Here is a 6000-nt window from a genome sequence, read left to right on the forward strand (position 1 = left end):
AAAACATCGGTGTAAATGGTTTATAATGCCACCAGTGGACTTTGAAATGGGAGACCTGGTTTCAATCAGCAGTCAAATTGCTCCTACATTACCCCTTGCAGACAGTAGTAAATCACTCTTCGCCTCGATTCTGCTGACGTTCCGGAACAAGCATTGTTGAGAGCCACCATGCAAGCCACTAAAAGCCCCTCAGTCCATACTGCCAACGAGATGCTGAACAGGACAACAGATAAGAGATACAGCAGACATATTCTGATGTCTGAGCAAAGCAAATACAGTCCATGAATGTAATAGTTAAATCCAGCCTCCAATGTAAACTTTTAGTGTATAGCCTTTCACCCGCTGCCAAAAAAGACCCCCATCACAACCAGTTTAAACCAGCTTCCCTGGTTAAAAAGAGTTCTTGGTTTCTCTGTGCCAACGCCCTGACAGTGGGCCAGTGAGGCATCTCTGAGCAGTTAAAAATCTCCGACAAACCCGAGAACTGCTGATTCCGCCCACCACAGACCAACACACTATGAGCAAAACCTCTCATTAGAACTCTGGAGCCCTGAAATTACCAAGACTTCACCCATATGGAAAGCATGAGAAAGCGTCAGCTGGGACAGGGTTGTGCCTGGTGGTTTCTCAGCATGTGGCTACTGAGGAGCTGAACCTCTTAAACAGTGCCACTGAGCCAAGCTCCTGCCAGGGATCGCCAGCATGTGAGGGAGCTGAGGCAGATGCTCTGGCTACCAGCTCCAGACCAGACCTGCTGGGAGATGGTAACAAATGCCAGAGACGTATTCAGGTCAGGAAACACAAGCGAAATAGGCAGGAACAAGCAGGTGCACTGGTCCTAAGTCTGGGTCTTGTGGTTCAAATGTAAAGAAAACATTCGCATGGCCAGCAAAATGTAAAATGAAAAGGCTATAAATTCCAAAATAGGCTTGAGACTTTCATCGTGCAATTATTATCAGAAATGAACGTGAGGTCACACAGCATATGACACAACCATTATCACCAGCTACGAGGAAAACAGAAGAGTTTACCGTGATTGAAACCATCTTTTTTTAGGGTGGGAATCACAAGAACTCACAATAACATCATAACGTATGAATATAAGATATAGAGCAAGACAGTTCATTCTCAATAGGTTACAGTATCTGTGTAACCAAATAAGCAGCAATCACAGAAAGCTGGAAGTTTGTGTTTCTACGCTGCAACATGGTGTCATTTTCAATCATTTGAGATGGAAATGATCTCCAACAAAGAGCACAGACAGCTTAGAGCCTCTTAGAAATATACACACAATAAAAAAAACAAAAAAACCAAAACATACACGAGTGCTGAGACAAAATGGCATCGGCTGAATCTCTTCATAACACCAGCCGCTGTGATATAAACACTGAGTATTTGGTACCGTAAATATTGTATCTCCAGAGGAATTACCATGATTTGATGCAGTATCTCTATTTTATTCCACCCTGGAAGCTACTGTAGAAGACAGACAGATGTGGGAGCCTCCAACAAGTTATGATTGTTAATGAAGTGATGAAAGGAGAACCTTTGCTACTACTCATGAAAATGTGCTTTTATGTTGGATGACATTTGTAATTTAAATGTTCATGAATTGAGGATTGGGCCTGATCACCAGGAACTCCAGCTCTAAGTACGTGTTGAAGGCAGGAGTAGCAAGACCCATCATCGTTCTGTATGAAACACGCCGTGATGTAATGGGGGGAGGGGGGGGGGGGCGCTGGCTGGCTGTCAAACCCGGACAGCCTCACTAAACTCAACAACGTTGTGTGACACTTCACACCTCTGATGTGAATTGCGGGTTTGGCTGCTATAATCAGACTTTGATTGCTTTTGTGGAACCAGAGCAGCATGATGCTGGGGTGATGTTTTTTTTTTTTGTTTTCGTTGGGTTTTTTTTTCTGGCGCAGAATCGCGGTGTAAAAGTGACTGCTGTTGGAATAATCACACTCCAAGGTGAGGCGGCTGCAGCGTCACTTAGTTGACTTTTCCTGACTTTTAGGCAGCTTAGTTTTTGCCAATAAGTATGGATTGCGAGTGACATCATAAGCTAAGAGCCTCGATAAATTTCTTTCACAGGCACTCATAAAATTTTTTTTTTTTAAAATCCGGATTGAAGGAGTCGATGAACTGTTCTGGCAACAAACAAAAGAAACAAGTGATGTAGTGATTCATTGTGAACCACGCTGTAATCCCTCAGGAGTCATGGGGATTAAGCCAAATAAATCATATGTCTTCTCTTGAATAATTTCCATCTTGAAGTAGGCCTAATAGCTTGTGGGAGTCATTACTTAGCAAATAAACACCAGTGTTAAAAAAACAAAACAAACCAACAACAAAAAACAGACGGGATAAAGACGTTGAGATTGAAGAATTGCTTCAGCAGCACACACCTGACGTGACTGCCAGAGGACTGAATCAGGAAATATCCATGCACCAGATAACAGCAGGTAACAGTGCCAGATCCCCATAGGAGGGGTTACAGTCGGCCAGGTCCTCATCCATATGCTGCAGGCTACAGTCTGGGATCATTTCATTTCAAAATACCCTGAATGAAGGACAAAACTACACCATGTCACATTGTTTTCTGTTGGCAGGAGTCTAAGGTTAAACATGCAGTAGGGCCTTGGATTCAGATGCAGAAAGCCTCTGATGCAATTCTGAGAAACTAACACTCACTGTATCATCCTGTTACAGTTTGGCTCACGCTAGGGTCTCTGCATTGTGTCTGCGAGAGCTATAATCGGATTCATGTATTGATAAAGGACGGCCGTACTCCAGTACGTCATTCACCCTGTAAAACTGCCTCCAATCTTTTCTTAAAATAAACCAAACAGGACTGCAGGCTTGATGCAGGCGATGCTGAAAATCTTCCTGTGAGAAACGCACTCCCCCTGCTTCAGATCTGTTCCAGCCCCAAGGAGGGCTTTAGGCTATTATAAGTTGTGCACCTGTAAAAGCAGTCCCAATAATGGTTTCACAATTGAATTCAGTGATGGAGCAGCGAAGAGCAAATTCATGGCATCAAACCTGTCTGCACAGCCGGCGATGCGGCAGCAATAATGGTCTTTAAGGGCAGATGAATGACACCCACATGACAGGGCCTTTAGCAAAAGATGGGCAGTAAGGAGAGCTCCAATTAATGGGAATGATAAAGGAAGAAAGGGGGGTGCTCACGCACGTATGCGCGCACACGTGAAGTAATAAAACAAGCTTTGTGCACCATTTGAATGATATTTTCTCGCAATTGTATTGCAATGAGGCAAAAATAAAAAATAAAAAAAAACCCGAGTGACCGTGAGCTCACACAGCAGCTCCTGTTTATGATTTCATCAGTGATTCTCGACAGATTTTCTGCTTGATTGGAGCTTCAATCCCCGCAAAGACTACAGCCACGCCGATTGGCACGCAATAATAATAATAATAATAATAATAATAATAAAGTGTCCAGGCTTAGTTTATTACCAACTCTGCGCCGGTTTATGAAACGAAAATCACTCATGAAATAAGAAGTGATTGAGACGAACATTGCTGCTCTTCTCTCCCCGTCCACCTGAATACATGTGCAGTTTATGAAACTCGAGTGAGTCAACGCAGTGCTGAATTCATACCTCGAGCCTCCCTTTTTTTTTTTTATTTGTCAGCGGATTCAAAGTTGTTAACCGTGAATAAAAAGAAGGAAAAAAAAACGGAGGACAAACTGCGTGCGTGGCTGCGTGTCGTTTCAACCGAAGCCCGTTCGTGTCAGACGGAGCTGACTTCCAGCGTTTCAACCGTTGCCCCTCGAAAGCGTTTTCAAAGTAATTTCAACCACAAACAAACAGGTAAATAAACAACACCTCAGCAAGTTTGCTAACCACAAAAAAAGGGGGGGGGGGGGGGGGCTCGTCTCAAGTTCAATGGGGGGGGGGGGGTGAGATATACGTGCACTTACTGAATCTCCTCTTTGTCACCGCCGTTGGCATTTCTGTCCCTCTCAACCGCTCCGTTTAGTCCCGTCTTCAGTTTGTTAGCAAGCCCGAAAATCCACTTCACTTAGAAAACAGACCAAAAATTAAAAAAAATAAAAATAAAAATAGACGAATTGTAGAAGCCAAGCGTGCGAAAGAAGAAGGGGAGGGAAAAAAATACATGTAAGAGTCCACTGGTAAAGGAACACGAGGTCCTATCCCGGCCGACCCGGGTCGTGGAGACTGATCTATTCGTGGCAGCTCCCGTGTCCAACGTCAGCTTCCCTCAAGTGTCCCTGCCTGCAAGCACGAATGTTATATCTTCATTTTGTGAGTGTGTGAGTCTGTGTGCAGGTAAATGTATTATCTTGCAAGTTTAGCATATGCCTGTCCGTACACAGTCTCCCCCCCTCCAGAAGGAGCTGTGGAAGGTAGGGAGTTGTTCCGTCTCTCCCCTCTCAGTCACGCTTCTTGCCTCACTGAAGAAACACATACAGGTCGGTCAGCGGGATTTTCGGATTCACTCGGCAACGCTCGCCTCCGTGTGTCCGTTCATTCCTGCCCCTCGAGTCCTGCAACCTCCGAAAACGTGCAGGGATCAGACACCTGTCATTTATAATTCATTCTGCACACCAGCCAACGACCCAGTGTCTGCAGTGGTTTTGCCCATGGAAGCCCTGCCTGGGGGGATATTTGTGGTTAAATTGTGATCTAGACATCACAGGGGGCAGTGGAGACTAAGGGAGCAGATTAAACCCCATTAAAACATACATGTCTGGTTACAATAGCAGGATTTGAAGAGATACCTCGTCCTAAACATGTTTTTTGTTTCTAAGATACTCACAAATAAGTGTTGTTGGTTTTTTTTAGCTCAAGAAGATGCTTTTAACCTCTGCATCAGTCCTTTGTGACTCCAGAAAGCAGAGAGAGAGAGAGAGCGAGAGAGGGAGAGAGAGAGAGAGGGGGAGGGAGGGAGAGGGAGAGAGACTTTAGGATGAAGCTAATGGGAACACTCTGACATCTGCTTAAAACAGCAGCAAAACTGCTCAAAAATGTTAAGTTTACAAACTCTCAGGCACATTTTTCAGGATAAAACAAACTACAACCCCTCACGTCTGTCACGCGTTAACTGTAATGACAAACCAGCTTGCACATTCAGTTGACTTCATATTCCAGCCCCAACTGGCATTCAAGGCAGTAATTTGTAAGTATTTGAGAAGCAAATCCCCCTTTGAGCAAAATATCACTTTAACTTCTCCTTTTAACTTACCTTATTTTCCTGCCGTGGCCAAATCCAGGTGGTCCCCAGCCTCCTCTCTGGCAACATCTGTAATAAAACAAGAACACGTACAAATACTGCCTTAATATTCCCATTTCCTTTGGAAAATAAATGCATCTTCATTCCTCATCCTTGCTTTACCCTTGTGAAGGCTCAAGGCAAGACTGTAATTTATAATTTATGTGCAGGCCAACTTGGCTCTTTCACCTGCACTTGAAATCTTTTTTTTTTTCTTCTTCTTTTTTTTTCAAGAGAAGGGGATGCAGGAATTCTCCGCCTTTCAGTGTCACAAGTATGACCTTTGACAGGGAATACTTTGATGCATTTTAAAGTTATTCACTGGTAAATATTTAGAAAGAAGCCAGGCTCCATGGTCTTTCTGGAGGACTCTGAATCTGATGATACCTCACCTAAAGCTACAGTGCATCTGACTGTCATATTTAATGGGGCTTCCCGACCATTAGATTTCCCACTGTGCTTGTTGTGGCTGGATAAATCTCTCTGCCTCTTGTACTGGATGGCGTTCATGTATGGGGCAACTTTCCTGCTCTGTTGTGAGGAAGCAGACTGTGTATCAGCTGGAGCTGGCTACTTACAGCTAGCCCTCTGCTAACTTAAATGAAGCTAATTTAATTGCGCAGCTCTTAAAGACCTTCCAGATGTTGTTCGACCTAAATGGCTAAAATTCAGATAGTGAAACGAGTCATTTCGTGATAACTGCATGATTATCCCAACCATTTTTCTACCACTTGT

The 6000-nt window shown here is 43.9% G+C and overlaps 1 protein-coding gene across 12 annotated transcripts in view; it reads right to left on the reverse strand.

The window, feature by feature from the left end:
* The window catches only part of ptprfb (protein tyrosine phosphatase receptor type Fb), a 172001-nt gene extending 166744 nt beyond the window's left edge, over window positions 1–5257 (reverse strand). For 5 of the 12 annotated variants that reach the window (XM_086204224.1, XM_086204222.1, XM_086204225.1 and 2 more), the window contains exon 1: window positions 3953–4603. The gene's annotated coding sequence lies outside the window, so the exon portion shown is untranslated. Of the gene's footprint in view, window positions 1–3952; window positions 4605–5238 lie in introns of those variants that run through there. The other 7 variants (XM_086204223.1, XM_086204220.1, XM_086204215.1 and 4 more) reach the window with 4 other exon arrangements.
* Between the last annotated feature and the right edge of the window lie 743 nt (window positions 5258–6000).

The sequence above is a fragment of the Aulostomus chinensis genome, chromosome 5 (assembly GCF_037954235.1).
Source record: "Aulostomus chinensis isolate RoL2024-O1b breed Wild chromosome 5, RoL_Achi_v1.0, whole genome shotgun sequence".
Classification (NCBI taxonomy): Eukaryota; Metazoa; Chordata; class Actinopteri; order Syngnathiformes; family Aulostomidae; genus Aulostomus; species Aulostomus chinensis.